The sequence below is a fragment of the Musca autumnalis genome, unplaced genomic scaffold (assembly GCF_047663935.1).
Source record: "Musca autumnalis isolate F117 unplaced genomic scaffold, ASM4766393v1 scaffold_3, whole genome shotgun sequence".
In the NCBI taxonomy this organism is placed as follows: domain Eukaryota; kingdom Metazoa; phylum Arthropoda; class Insecta; order Diptera; family Muscidae; genus Musca; species Musca autumnalis.
In genome coordinates, this window is record NW_027411866.1 from 124,588,243 (window position 1) to 124,605,436 (window position 17,194).

At 33.6% G+C, this 17,194-nt stretch overlaps 1 protein-coding gene across 6 annotated transcripts in view; it reads right to left on the bottom strand.

Annotated features, from left to right (window-relative positions):
- Positions 1–17,194, bottom strand: part of mamo (maternal gene required for meiosis) — a 698,235-nt gene that overhangs the window by 594,140 nt on the left and 86,901 nt on the right. The window lies entirely within an intron of this gene.

The following is a 17,194-nucleotide window of genomic DNA, read 5'->3' on the forward strand; positions in this document are numbered from 1 at the left end:
CTGATGACAAGAAACCAAACACATTCCCTGCCTGTGGATTGGGCCCGCACGACACACTGCAATTGCTTACCTGCTCAGCTAACCCCACTCATCTGTCTCCTGAATCTTAATAGACATAGCCAGTGCGGGTTGCAGCATTTTTGAATGAGGATACGGAGGAACCAGAGCTACAAGAACAATAGCAAGTGAAGATGACGATGACGTGCGAATTGAGTATTCGATTTGGCCGAAACATTGCGAATCATAAAATTCCTTCTAAACTAACAATTTATTTACAGCGATATTATGTGTTACGGGGGCATAATGGACCGAAAGCTCTAAATCTTAACGTGACTATCCAAAATGGTTGGTGGGTGCAATTACTTAGAAAGGTATGACTCCCAATGGAATGACCCTTATATAACGGTACCCTGCAATGACAGATATTTTGAAGGTTTTATCTAAATTTTCAGCTCGAATTGGATGTAATTTGGCATACACAGTGGTCAAGAAATGTATCCATCAAAAATTGTAGACATAGGTCTACTTTTTTCGACAAACCTTTGAAGTCACTATATAACAGATATATAACTGAAAATAAGCTTAGGCCCTATAAAGTATATATATTCTTGATCCGTGTAAAATTCTGAGTCGATCTATGCATGTCCGTCCATCCGTCCGTCTGTGGTAATAACTCTATCATCCACAAAAATGGGGATAGAACGTTAACATATTGGGAAGATGCGTCTTTTATTTGCAGGCAGGTCAAGTTCGATGATGGTCTATATCGGTCCACTTTGTTGTATAGCCCCATACAACGGTACCGCCCGATTTCATGTATTTTGACGTTTTTAGTCACATTTTCAAACCGAATTTCCTATAATTTGACATTTAGAGTTCCAAGTGATGAACAAACGTATACTCCACAAATTATGGGCATATATCCATGTTTTAAAATAGCACCCCATATAACGGTACTTCCCGATTTTCGGCTACAATTTTTAACCGAACTAGCTATAATTTGATATTTGAGGTTATCAGTGGCCACGAAAATTTTCCATCAAAAATCGTCAATATAGGTCCATGTGTTGGTATAGCCCCGATATAACGGTACCTCCCGATTTTCGGTATTTTGAGGATTTTAGCTAAAAATTTAAAATTTGAGGTTCTACGTGGTCGCGAAACTTCTTCACAAAAAATCGTCAATATAGGTCCATGTTTCGGTATAGCCCACATATAAAGCCACCTGCCGATTTTCGGTATTTTGTGGATTTTAGGTACAATTTCTAACCTAACTAGCTGTTACTTGACATTTGAGGTTCTCAGCGCCCACAAAAGTTTTCCACAAAAAATCGGTACCTCCCGATTTTCGGTATTTTGAGGTTCTTACTAACATTGTTTGACGGAACTACCCGTAATTTGACTTTTCAGGTTCCCTGCAGTTATAAAATTGTTCCACCAAAAATTTTAAAGATAGGTCCACACTTTGATATAGCCCCGTATGTGGCACGTACACATTTCTAAATTCGATTAGATAATTTAGACTTTTGTACAATTAAGATTTTTTATTTTTACTTGTTCAATATTTAAATGGAAAAAAGTTATTATAATTGATAATAGGCAGAAATTCATTCATTCGGATGACAGGAAATAATTTTGTTAAATTTTTTTTCATTTTAAAGTATTTTTCCAAATGGTTATTATTTAAATATAACAAACGTCATATAATAGGCAAAAGTTCATTCATTCCCGCTACAGGAAATCATTTTTGAGATAAAAAAAGGTCAAAACGTTACAACCATAATGTATATTGATTGATAGGTCCACGTTTTAAACTTGTTCGCGGAAAAATCATTTTATTGAACAAACATCACTGTTTTTATTAGAAATTTTGACATTTTTCATAATTTTTTTTTCTTTTTTTCAGCACCCAAGGCACTCAATTGAATCCGTCGAGGTTGTCTGTGTCATATTATATCCATCCTACTGTGAAGAAATATGACATATTCCGATATGTTTCAATTGTTTCATCTGTCAATTAAAGCCCTTTCACGCTGTTATTTCGGTGTCCGTAGAATAATTTATAGGTTTTCTTTGGTGAAAAATGATTAGAAAGCCCTGCTTTATCGACTATCATTTTGTCGGTGTTTGATACGGAACATCATAGACCTTAAATCCCTACAAGATTAAAAACGTAGATTCATGCGTACATATGTAGATTTTCTGACTGAATTAGCTACAATTTAATGCAATGGTTTGCTCAACCTTCTTGCACGCTGTATGCCCAGGTTCGATGCCCAAGCCGGCAAACATCGAATTTTCAACGGTGGCAAAAATAGCTCTCTGCGAAATTTCCTGAGAATTTCAGCCACGTAAAACTTATCTGCAAGTGGTGTCTTATGACACCTCGTTCAGAATCGGCCAGGTCCAATATTAATCGTGGTGAACCCATTGATATCAGAGAAGTCTCCCTAATAATAAATTAAATTTTCAACAATTTAGTACTTGGAGTTCCCGGTGGTCAAAAAACTTCTTCACCTAAAATTGTGGACATAGGATTTCAGGTATTTTGAAGTATTTATCTACATTTTCGAGGCAAATTTGATGTAATTATTAATTAGGATTCCCAGCAAACATCCTCACCACCGATTGTGGACATTGGTACTTTCGTAACAGAAAACTAATTATTCCATGTTAGTTCGGCCTGGCCGAACATAACAATTTTTATTGTTATTTCTATAAAAATATAACCACAGTTTCCACTCAAATAATAATTTGTTCTAAACCTGCATTTCTTGATCGAATTACGTTCAAAGGATGTGTTGAAATGCAATTGTTCGCACATAACAATACTGCAAGACCTACGCTTTAACTAAATTTGTACGTAAATATATGTAGTTCATCTTAAGTATATGTAGTTCATCTAAATTTGTACGTAAATATATGTAGGTCGTCTTTCATAACATCTCCCTTCATTTATACCTATTAAAACAATTTGGAAATTAAAATATTTCCCGCCATCAATAGTTAATAAATTTCCAATTGGGCGACATTTATTTGAGATCTCAATTATTTTTCGCACTTCCGTAATAGTTATGTAGTTGTGCTATACTCACAAGAAATGCTCTAGCAATGCTAATAATACTCATTGAGACCCTCCATTGAAACCCTCAATGTGCCTATGAAAAGTTATAAATTTCTATATTGAGTGCCTCTTTATTCTCTTGGGTGGCAAAAGTGATTCCCTTGAACACAGAAAATAAAAAGAGGAAGAAGAAGAGTTTCTCTTAAAATTTTAATTACATTGCACTAACATAAATATGTACATACGTTCGTCATACATACCTACGTACCCGGCAAATGCCGACCACAAAATATTTTTTTTTTTTTTGCACACACATATAACAACAAAAACTACTACAAAAATTATCAAACCGAATTTATGTACAATCAGTCTGTCTTTCTTTGCGTTTGTTATGCTTAGGATTCGGAGCAAGGGAGTATGCCAGAGGTGTGACGGCTGTGCTGTACATAGGGAAGCTCTATCTATACGCGCGTTAAATAGCTCAAACATTCATAAAGCAACAACAACAACAACAGAAAGCAGAAAATTCGCACATTTCTGTCCTTGACATAGTTGAAAAAAAAGTATTCAACAAAAAAATGAAACTAAATTACACCACACAAAAAGAAACTTACTCGACAGATAAACATACATACACAAATTATTTACTGTATGGAATTGAGCGGCGGGTGCGTCCAATGGAAGAGTAATCACACATATTTTATATCATCATCATCATCGTCACTATTATCATGTGAAACAGCCATTAGATACGCAACCTATTAAAGGGGCCAACCAACTGTGATCATTGTGCTGGTGAAGATGAACTACACTATTTTTTGCTGTTCTCTTTTTTCAATAACAGTGAGGGTCATAGTGGCTATGATAAACGAATTTATAGAAGGACACTGTCCAACATAAGTATTACAATGTTGCAAAGCAATTGCGAATGAGATATATGTGTGTAAAATTGATGTGTAATAGGTCGCTACGATGGTAAAACTGAATAATGTTGCAACGATCGGCTCAGCAAACGAACCCCTAATCACTGAAATATTTTATTTAACCACCACAACCCCTGTGGATCAAGATTTCTTTTAGGGACACTCTAAAGATATTTGACACATTGGCACAAAAATGTATTTTCATAAATGTATATAAGAGTGCCACCCTCTTGCACACTGAGTCCTCGGTTTTCACTCCCAGGCCTGACAACATCACATTTTCAGCAGTGGCAAAAATATCCCACTGCGTTCTGATGGCGACATTTCTTGAGTATTTCTACAAGTGATGTCTATACTCTATAAGTTGTGTCTTAAGATAAGCCGTTCGCAGAAGGCGATAAAAAGTAAATCACATATCATTGAGCTTATGTGATTCGGGATGTACTCATGAGGGAAGTCTCCCTTGCCACAACAAGAATGATTGTGGAACATATATTTTGAAACATGAAAGTCCTCTGAATAATATGATTAAATCTTGGTTATATATTTTTTTTTATATCGACACCTCCAAATAATAGTATGCTAAGTCTGAAAAGTAAGTTTTGCAGGAGAAGCTCTCAAAGTTTACAGTTTTCTTTGACCTTCACTACTATTCTGAGTAAACATTTGTTTATAACTTCTGCTCGGATTGACCGATCATTACCAAAATTTGACAGAATTTAAGTTAAAGGACGTAAAATGTAAAAATGAAAACGTGCTAAGTCGACTTAGCATACTATTGTTTGGAGGCGTCGATATATGTCTTATATTTGACCACGTCCGACAACCTACTTGGCACTGATTTAAAGTTCAGCTAGTTTTCTTTATTAACTGATTGCATGTTTTTATACCAATTGATTTGAAAGAATATGGGGACCAAACGAAAACAAATTGGTATCAGGAGGTTGATATACCCTACAGTCACTACATGCCCTAACTTAGGGTATTTTGCAATAACTTGGATATTTGGACATCATCACTTAGTTAAGCTCAAACGGTCTACCTTTATTATCGTTAAAAAGGTTCTTCCGTTGGACTATGTCCAATAGGGTTATGACTTTTCGAAATTTTTTTCTCAAAAATGATTATCTGTAGTACGGATGAATGAACTTTTGCCTTTTACAATAACATTAATTCCATTGAAATATAAAAAGGTTCACGCACAAATCGATTTGAAAAAAGTATATGAAATCAGTTCTGTAATGGGCCAGCTAAGTAAGTAAGTAAGTATATGAAATCAGTTTTTTTTTTCAAAAATGATTTCCTGTTGCACTAATGAATAAACTTAAGCCTACTAATAACTATAAAGACGTTTATTCCATTCAAATATTGAACATGTAAAAAAGCGTTAAGTTCGGCCGGGACGAACTTTTTATACCCTCCACCATAAAATATTCAAAACTAAAACAGAATAATTATTTTCTATCCTTTCCACAATTTGAGGCGGAGATATTCTTTGACCATTTATACCTAAACAAGATAAAAACAATGCATATAGAAATTTCTCCAATCGGTTGGCAACCTTATATGGGGTTAAATAAAAGTGTAGACCTATGTTGATAATTGTTGGTGGAGAAGTTTTGTGACCATTTGGAACCTCAAATGTCGAATTGCTGATACTTCGGGCAAAAATTGTAGCTAAAATCCTCAAAATACCGAAAATCGGGAGGTACCGTTATATGGGGGCTATACCAAAACATGGACCTATGTTGACAATTTTTGGTGGAGAAGTTGTGTGATCACTGGGAACTTCAAACGGCAAGTTACAGGTAGATCGGTTAAAAATTTTAGCTAAAATTCTCAAAATACCGAAAATTGGAAGGTACCCTTATATGGGGGCTGCAATAAAACGTGGACCTATGTTGACAGTTTTCGGTGGAAATGTTTTGTGACCACTGGGAACCCTAAACGTGAAATTACAAGTAGTTTGGTCAAAAATGTAGCTAAAATGCCCAAAATACCGAAAATCCGGAGGTACCGTTATATGGGGGCTACACCAAAACGTGGGCCGATATAGCCCATCTTCGAACTTGACCTGCCTAGGGAAAAAAGACACTCGGGTGCAAAAATATAGCGCTCTAGCTCAATTATTGCGAACGCTAGAGTGATTACAACAGACGGAAAGACGGACATAGCTAGATCGTCTTAGAATTTTATACTGATCAAGAATATATATACTTTATATGGTCGCAAATGATTAGTTCGATGTGTTGAAAACAGAAAAACAAACTTAATATATGTGGTGGAGGGTATAAAAGGTCATGCACAAACCACTCTGAAAAAATTTTGATTTTTCTTGTCAAAAAATTACATCTTTGAAAAAAACGTTTACAACACTTTTATGATTTTCAGAATTAAATCAAATAAGTGAGAAACAAATGTTATGCCAGTGTGGCTATCTCACGTGGCTCACAAATTCATTTTCATTTATATATCTGCTTAGAGTGACTTCAAAAAATTGCCCATAAATCTGATAAATTCACCTTATAATTAAGATTTTTTAAAAGAGTCATAACCCTAATGTCCAATAGAGTAGGAGATATCCGCAATGGAAATAAAAGTCTACAAATTGGGATAACTGGGATAGCTCCAGTATTTGGTAACTTTTGGTAACGCAGATGGGATCAATACAAGGCTTAGTAGGACTTCTTTAATATTAGTCACTTTTATTCAAATGCCCCCACCCAAAGCATGGATTTTCATAATTACAATTAAAATCTAAAAAATGGAACTATTGCGACATACCTTACGCCAACCTATTTTGCATTGCTTTTGAATACCCCTAATAGAAGCTAAAGATATTCGCATAAGTTTGAAGGCTCCAGAGAGGACATTCCAATTCCTAATTGTTATTTGTTTACCCCCACCAAATATTTCATGACGAAACCAACTGATAATACCCTCCCACATAGGAATGAAGGGTATAAACAGAGGGAAAAACAGCAACGACTAGCATCCACTTAAACTTTGGATTAAAAATACGATCTTATACAACAAGGCCTAGGCATAGATAGAACATTTTCGCCTTTTGCCCTAATAGAAATCAGTGTCGTATGAATAGTGACATAACTAATACGTCATCGTACACATACGTTATCAAGCATTGAGTTTTATCTTCAACTGAAAATGTGGTCAAATCAGTTCTAAATTGATTGTCGATTTTTCATGCCAAACATATAAACAAATATTAAGTTCAGCCGGGCTGAACTTTTAATGAGTTACCGACAAAAATTTGTAAAATTAAAACGCAACATTATGAATAAAGATTCCAATAAAAGTTGACAGCACCCTAGCTATCGGAAGAACTTTACGACTACATTTTTGATCGCTTACTTACTGAAATATATACTTAATTGCCGAATTATAAGTATTTTAATGTAACCGATTTTTGTCGCTATTTAAAAAAATGGGCTTGTGGAAGCACAAAATCGCAAATCCCCTCCCAATTCGGAGGGCAAATGGAACTAATATCTTCAAAATTGTTTAAAGGGTCGACGTGTCACTTTGTATGGGGACTATACCAAAACGTAGATCTATATAGCCCATTTTCAATACCGAAAGACCTACAATACATTTCACCAAAATTGTATTCACCTACTTCTAATGCGTTCGGACGCTAGAGAAATTTTCACAAACGGAAGGACATGTCTATATCGATGTAGAATTGCACGCTGGTCAGGAATATATATATATATATATATATATATACTTGTGAGATCTCAAATGATTATTTCGAAGAGTTACAAACGGAATGACAAACTTAATATGTTCACCATTATATAGTGGAGATCGCAGCAAAAAGTTAGAAACCACATGAACCGAATAACCCATTACAAGTAATGAGTACGATGGCACAGATCGTGTGTGCCTGGCTATAACATCGAGACTTGTGTGTTCAAAGTTTACTGCCGCCATTTTCTGTTAGCAAAATTACTATGGCGTGGAAAAGTGTGTAGTAACTTTGGCTGCAAATCAGTAGTTCGTATGTACAAATCCAGCAGAGAGCAAAATAAAATGTGGAGTGTGTTGAAATTGAAATCAAAGTCACCTCAACTGTTCTAAAAGTAGACCATATATTTATTTAGGTTATTTGTATACACTCAACATTTATGCTCACGAGAGAATATGGTAAAAACCAAATTTCTTTTGCAATTCCATTTGAAAACATTTAAAAAAATTTTTTTGCAAGCACATCTAAGATTTTTGGTATAGAATTTAAGAAAAAAATTGTGGTTCCAAATCGATTCGCGTTCAAAAAATTACCCGATGTGCTCAAAATTTATAGCGGTTTTTATTCTCAGATAAAGAAAAAATATTTAAAAATGTCGTATTTAAAAAATATTTGGTCCAAAATTTGGCCTTCGTAATATTTTGTCAAAACTTAGTTTAAGTTCGAAGATGAGCCATAGCGATCCACTCCTTTAGGTACCTCCCTCACAATAGTTCAAAAAATATTCCGAATAATTGTGGGCAAGATAACTTTTGAAGGGAGTAAACGATTTGGTCAATACTTTACACATCGTGAAATTTTTACCAAACATAGCTGAGGTTGCAATACGAACTCTATCGGAACAATCGACCGGGTACTTCCCATACAACATTTCGGATAAGTTCAGTTAAATACCTACTCTCGAATCGCTTTGATTTTTGTTGTAACAACTTGTATTCGCTGCCCCCATTACGACGAGTTTACAAGTTGTTTAGGGCCAAGTCCATACTTTCTGAGAAAAAAAAAAAACGATTCTACTCGTTGTGGTTCTGTTTACAGCGATATTATGTTTTTCGTAAATTTCGAGAAGAAATTACTTCCAAAAAAATCTACTTCCAAAATGGACTATGTGATTAAATCCTCAAGTACCACTACCGCAACACTTTTGAGCACAGTTTTGTTGGCAAGATCAAATGTCCAAAAAGGACAACCTAATTTTTGGGTATAAGGATTTTGGTTTTGTAGCCGGTATTCGATCTGTCCGTAGATGAAAGTTTCAATTTACACAGGCTGAGGTTATATCTCAGTCGGCAAAGCCGACTGATACTTTTTTACTTCTTCACATTCTTGTAGCCAAACTTGTTAAAATAGGGGGTTAGTTAGTAGGGTGATTTGTAAGTAGTTACAAATGATTTTGTAATGATTGTTTTGTGTTGGGGTATACTTATAGTTATAGAGGTTTTTTGATACATAGTTTTGTCAACAGGGAGTGATATTAGAACGAAAATCTGTTGTTTGAAAAATATGTTTGTTGGTTATGAGAAGATCAGTTTTCGGTTTTCATACAAGCACGTCAAAATTTTTTAATTTTTGCAATACAATTTTAATAAATTGAAAGTTAACTGAAGTATCCATATACGATATGGGTATCTGACGTTAATTTTTCTGTTTTTGGCAGTAGACGCTTTTAAAAAATTCCGATAAAATAATTCTGTTTCGATATTTAAATAATTATTATAAAATTTTACGACATGTTTAGTATTAAACACTGACACTAGAAAAAGATGTGAAAACATGAAAAAGTATAAATTAATTTTAATTAACATTTAAAAATATGTTAATCTTTTTATTAATTTCTTTTGTTGAGAATAACTGCCAAAAACACATTTTCTTTCATCAAACACAATATTTGTTTGTCTATATGTTTGTTTTTATAATTAATTAGTTTTTAACAAATTTGTATGCTGACTTACTTTGACATGGAAGCAATTAATTTAATAAATACTTATATAAACTTGCCATGTTCATATTTAAAATATTTATTTTCTTATGGATTGAGGGAATTTGAAGCACAACTGTAAACGACAACAAAATGTCAATGTTAAGTGAACAAGCATTTAGGGGCGTATGATAACTGTCGTAACTTATACGCCAATGTTGCAACGATTGTCAGGAGCTTATGCTTTTGTTTACAAATATTTCTTAAAGGAAGATTTTTTAAACATATTTTTAGGGTAGGACTTTCAGAGCAATAGATTTTCAATATTTAAAAACAACAATTGAAATCAGAATGATTGATCACCAACAATCATGTTTTTTGTATATTTTTCTATTTTGCAAAAACATTTTTAATTAAGTTAACGAGGTTTTTGTGATTGAGGTTTTTTTTGAATCATCTTATATATAAGATTTTATCTAAACATAAACACAAACTCAACAAAATGTAATAGAGGGATATGAGGTTGTAAAAATTCCATCATCATATTTCCCATTTTCAAAGAGATAAAATATAACAATTACCATGAATACAAGAATTTGAAAAACATTACTATGATATTTTCAAATTGAAGATTTGAAAAAGTTCATCGAAGTTCCTACTTAGGTCTGTCATAGCCTGCACACCAAGTGAGCAAAACGTTAGTTTATCTGCGTATATATTTTAACTTTTACTTCACAAATATTTTTAGTTACGCTATTTGGCATTTTAGCCCATCCGATGATAAATACCTTAGCATATGTTGATTTGTATTATTAATTTTCTTCTGGTTTGCCATAACAAACATCCTCCCCCTCTACAGAAACAATGTTGCTATTTAATCTTAAAAAGAAAAATAATTAAAATGACATTTATGTGATGTTGGTTTGATGTTATGGATTTAGTGGCAGTAGTTTGCAGTGTGCTGTTGTTGTTACATATTTTTTTCGTTTGCTTAAATGTGTGGCCTCCACTAGCAGTCATGAGCGATCCGTATAACACGATGACAGCTCACGGAAAAAGTATGAAAAACGAAACAAATTTTCATAAATTATCTCAATGGGATTCGTTTTTCACATATTATGGCTGGTTGGATGGTGGCTGTTAGTCGGCTATAATATCTTAAAGAATAGCACATTATTTATAATTTATTAAATACGTTTTTTTTTCTTCCATGCTCATAGACGATTTTGTTGTTGTTAATGTTGTGCATATTAAATTTATAATAAAAAACAAGCCGGAAAATTATGTTTTGTTTTTTTTTTTGCAGTTTGCGAATTAAGTGTGAATAAAATACAAATAGAGCAATAGCATAAAACGACATAAATACATACATACATAGACAGACAGACATTAAAGCTAACATAGTTTTTGTTTTTCTTGTTTCATTAAATCGTTGTTAATGTTTTATTAATGAATGAATTTATCATTTTTGTGCATTGTGGTTGTACGTCATTCTCTATCTGATATGTTTTTGTTTTATACGTAAGAGTGCACACACTAAACATATATGGATCTTCATCAGCGTCATCATTTATGCCACATCGTGGCCTAAACACATGATAGCGGCAACAGCAACAACATTATCCATAAAACGTGCAACAAGTATGTATGTCTTACATTCATAAGTACCTTAAATTAAAAGGAAGCAGGTAATCTAACACGATTATTTTAGTTTCATATTAATTTGTAGGGTTCCACTCAAAGAACTTAATTTTTATAGAAAGCCAAGAAGGCTTTTCAGGAACTACACCATTTTCATATGTAATTCGAAGAATTTCAGTTGTAATTTGATTATTACATTTAAAATTCGAAATTTCACATAATATTTCACAATTTTATTTTAAAATAGAATTTTTAAATTATAGTTTGAATTGTGATTGTTATAAAATGAATTATTTCATTTGTAATTTGTTTTTGAATATTTTTATTTGTAATTTGAAATATTATTTTGAAAATTGGAATTATGTTAATTTGGAATTCGTATTATTCCGTTGTTTTTTTTTTTAATTTTTCTAAATGAAATTCGAATTTTTATATTGTAATACGAATTTCATTTCAATTTCGAAACATTTCAAAGAGTTATAGAAGTAAAACATTCTGAATTACACATTGAAAAATTCTATTATCAATTACTTCAATTATAACAATTGATAATCGAATTTTTTAATGTGTAATTCAAAATGTTTTATTTCTATAACTCTTTGAAATATTTCGAAATTTAAATGAAATACTAAAGCATAGTACACACTGACCAACAAAACTGACAGTCATCGGGGTCTATTTCGTTTAAATCAAGGTCTAGCTGAATAATTACTTTCCAGATCTTTAAATAATACTTTAAATATTGCATTTCAACAGTTTTTAGCTAAACAAAAGTGTTTATTTGCCAGAAAATTGTCCTTAAAGTAAGTTGACTGTGAGTTTTGACTGATAGTGTGAGGAGTTCACAAAGTATATAAAATATATAATGAAAAAATTAAAATTAAAAATTGAATGAAAGACAATAAAGCAAGTTAAATAAAACACTGTAAATATTAACAAAAAACGAATAACATTCGAATTCGAAATTGAAAACTACGATTTTCAACCCACCAGGATCGACTTACAAATGGAAAAAAATGTAATTTGAATGAATATGAAATTCAATTAGAATCCTTAACAAGTTAAATGTTGACAACGAAAATATCTTTGGTTCCTTTGGGTCACTTCGTTTTGTTTATAACTGTAAATGTAGTGAAAAACGGGGTTTCTAAGATTTTCAATTTCGAACGGGCATAATTTAAACTTTTCACAACGGGCCTCTACTCGTTTTTTTTCTATTTAAAGGGGAGAGTAATATCTTTCCAAGAAACCATCAAATTTTGAAATCGGTTAGCAACTGACTGAGTTATAGTGGTAGAAGTCGAAAATAAACACATCAAAAAACAGGAATATGCGTTTCCTCGTGCTCTTAGGAGATACAAACAGTAAAATGATTTATTTTCACCAAAAAGCAAATTAAGTTTGCTTTCGAATACGGGAAAAACTTATGAAATAGGTTGAAAAATAGATAATTTTTAATTCTTTTTGGTTTTTTATGCAAGTCCGTCCCTCAGTCCGTCTGTGGTAATCACTCTAGCATCCACAAAAATTGAGATAGGACGCGGAAATTTTGAATAGATGGATCGGAACATGTCAAGTTAGAAGATGTCCATAATTGTTGGTGGTGAAGTTTATTGGTCACTTCGAAACTTAAACGCCAAATTTTACCCAATTTGGTTAGAAAATGTAGCTAAATCGTCAAAATGAACCAGCTGTTATTTAACATTTGAGTTTTCACCCACCACAATTTGTCCACAAATTGTCAACATATTTATGTATGTAGGTCCACATTTTGGTATATCCCCCACATAACGGAGCCTCCCAATTTTTGATATATGAAGATGCAAAATGAAGCTATATTTTGACCGAACTCGCTGTAATTTGATATTTGACTTTCCCAGTGGTCACAGAAATTCTCCACCAAAAATTGTCAATATAGTTCACGTTTTGACATAGCAATAATTATCAGCTTGTCTATATAAACCCATATCAGTTCAACCCCTTTCTAATCTGGGCTATAAAAGACTCCCTTCATCACCACTATACAAAATCACTCCTGAAATACTATAATACCCCTTCACTTCACTCTCACCTCGACCAAAAAGTTTTTCATTTAATTGCGGTCTTATTAGGACGAAGGTAATTTATTTGTGAGAGTTTTATTTAATTGAGCTATCATGACCTAAGGAATTTGTATTGAAAAAGTGATATCTAGCGAAGTCCACACATACAACCAATATGCTACGATCGTTTCGCTGGTGGTTTAAGTCAGCTCATCAGGCGTATTAGATGTGGTGCTAGACAAAGGCTGAGTTTGAAAACTTTTATATGCCTATTAAAATTCATGAAGGAACAACACCTTGGATTTGTATATGTGTGTGTATTGAAGAAGGATTCTAGGAAGGCCAGAGACACTAGGTTGACTTGATAGTAAAAAGGCCTTAAAAATACTTCACAACTGCAAATTTGCAATAAGTTTAGTATGTATACAAGTTTTCAAACTCAGCCTTTGTATATCACCACATCTAATATGCCTGATGAGCTGAATTAAACCACCAGCGAAACGATCGTAGCATAGTGGTAGGATGTGTGTGGACTTTGCTACATATCACTTTTTCAATACAAACTCCTTATGTCATGATAGCTCAATTAATTAAATTAAATAAAACTCTCAAAAAGTTTTTCTTCAACTCATCTGAAAGACTTTAACAAATTTGACTATAAAAACTGTTCTTCAGCTCGACAAAACAAATGATATTTACTGTAGTACTTAGTCCTCACTTCGACCATTTTATATATTAAAAATATTATTTTCGGTTAGTCTATAACAGAGGTGACCAAGAACCAAGAAGTCTTTGTTACACTCTTTCTTGGCAATCGTGTCGTATGTGTGAAAATAGCCTAAAAACGTAGCACCGCCGTGCCAGGTGTGAACACATATGGTCTATACGAACTTCATCAGCTAATCTGTGAAAACATCTATCAATAAAAATCCTTTTTCAACTGGGCTATAAAAGATTCCCTTCGCTACCTCTATAAAAATCCCTTCGGAGAATATAATGACCTTTCATCTTGTTAATAGAGATGACCCTACAGCTCTCGTTAGATAGGCAATCGAATCTCCCTGCAACTCGTACCTGTTTTCCTGATTATATTAAAACAAGTGTTTTGTGTACAAAGATTCGCTTTATACCCTCCGCTTTCAGGCTCAGAGGGACAAAAAGAGCCTTCTCGAAATAAAGGTCAATTTTGCCCTGTTTGTCCATCTTTTTGTGTCTATCTGGCTGGCTGTAGCGCACGACATCTCTCAAACTGAATACCCGATTGGGTCCAAATTTTGTATGTATTCCGCAAGGTTAATTTAAGTTCGTATTTGAACTTTTTCGGTCCATCCCACAGTGTATCCACTTGTATGGAGAAAGTGGCCAAAAATATTTAGAGTGTAAAAATCAAGCCAATGCGCCGGTTACAGCTTTGTGTTGCTGCGAAGAGTGTTTTAAGAAACCACGAGCGTAACATTCTCCCCCCTTTCCCCTCTGGAGGGGGTATACCGTAAGAATTGTTTTATGCTGTTAATACAAAATGACATGAACAACGGTCCCGATTATCTTATGATGCAAAAATAGGCTTGGGAAAACAAAACAATCTCCAAAACAACATAAATTGCAACCAATTTAGCGGATTAAAAAAATCAACATTTTTGTCTGAGAATTGGTAAAATTTGTAATATAGATCTTATAGCCTTCTTCCTGGAAGCCACGTACCGCCAACGTAAAACAAACTTGGAAGAAGATTTCTTCATATTGCCACTGATGCCAATTATGTTAATGTACGTGGTCATATAACAGAGTTATACGATAATATATCGATAGAAACCCTATTCTAGGACAGCTTTAGTCAGCGACCCACCATTTATAGTCTGGCACTAGATGGCAGCTGATTTTAATATTGAATAATCTTAAACCCATGACCTACTTTGGAAAATTATTCCCGTGGTGGGCACTGGTGGGCATCATGACTAAAACCTTAGTTCAAATTTAAGTATATGATCGAATTGGCATTAGAAAATACACTAAGAAAATATGCAGCTAACTAAAATTCCACAAAACGCTAACAAACTATTTTTTAATGTAAATTAAGCTATTTCCTCCTCCTTCAAATTCCACTATAATATTTTGCTATACGTATTAGTTTCGCTATATTTTGAATATATTTACTTGCACTTAAAATATAGGTTGTACTCACAACAAAAAATATTAGGCAAATGTTCCAACTTTTGAATCTATTCTTAAGAAGATCGCGTTCGAATTAAACAAAAACTAATATATTTTTAAAAAGGTCCATATCGTAGCTGTCAGAGTTGTCAGATGTTGTACCAAAATGATGACATTTATTTTTTTATTTTTGGCCAATGGGTGGATCCACTGTGCATCCCTTCCAGTACTTTTCCCACAAAATTTCAAAAATGTTGGCTAAAAACGGTGAGCACACCTTTCTCATTGCAATATTTCTTCCACACAGAGATCAGGCATGAAGATGGACTCTTTCGGGTATTTCCCTCAGAAAAGTTAAACATTTTTTGTTAAAATGCAGTATAAGACCAGTTCTATGATCGTTTTGAATTTTTGAGCAACTGGTTGTCCTTGTGGTAAAAGATTTTTCAGAGGTAAGATCACGCTTCGTTAGAAAATGGCGGGAAATCTGTAAAACCACCTAAGGCCACCAAGTGTACTGGTTTGTGCACCCGGCAACTTTCGAACTGATTATCCGCGGTAGACCAAACATTTCATATCGTAATATTTATGTCGAGTCCTATCGGTCCACTCCTTGGACGCAAAGCAGTTTAATGCAATTTCGCGGATCGTGAGGAAGCCTATAGTTCATGAAATAATGATTCGAAATAGCTAGAAATTTTACTTCCCTAATCCCTTCTGATTAAAGCACTGTAATTTATTTTTTTGGAAACAAGTCCTAAGATAAGGGATTCTGATCATAAATGCTCAAAATTTTACGTTTAGCGCAGAATTCTGCAACTTTTAGGCGTTAACAACAAAAAAAGGTAAATTGGAATATAGAACATGGTGCGTCTGAACTAACTTTAAATGAAAGGTGCCTTCACCTGGGAAGTTTTTGCGGATTCTGAAACTACAATGTTGAGAAAAATCGTTTCGGCGATTTTTGGGATTTTTTGGTTTTCACGATTTTGCTTGGAAACCGCACTACTCTGAGGAAAATATGGTAGCACTGAAAATTCTCTACAAGATTGGCCTTAATGATATTTTCGTAGGTTTTACCATTTTTGAGATATAGAAGTTTAAATTGAGACAATGCATTGACCGCATCGCCTCCTTATAAAACAATGTCATGCACGGTGCGCCTTAACTAATTTTAAATGAAAACCGCTTGCACCTGGGAAGATTTTGAGGATTCTGAACCAGTAAAAATCAAATGAATGAATCAAAAAAGGAAAATAAAAAAATCGCTGGAGGGATTTTCATATAAATCGCGGAAAAGGGTCACGTTTAACGGGTTTTTTGTGTTTTAACGATTGTGTTTGAAAACGACAAGTTCTATCAAAATTGGGCTAAAGGAAATGTTGTAGCTGTGAAAATTCTCTAGCGGAGTGACGTTTATGATTTTTTCCTAAGTTTCAACATTTTTGAGATATAGAAGTGCATGTCACATTTTTAGGTTTCTTTTTCACGATTTTGTTTATCGAAATGGGACTAAAAAAACCTTATAGTTGTGAAAATTCTCTATAAGATTTTTTCCTAAGTTGTACCATTTTTGAGATATACAAATTTAATGTGGGGAAATTGCAGTCATGTCTTTTTTTTATAAGGAGGCGATACAGTCATTGTATCATCCCAATTTAAACTTCTATATCTCAAAAACTGTAA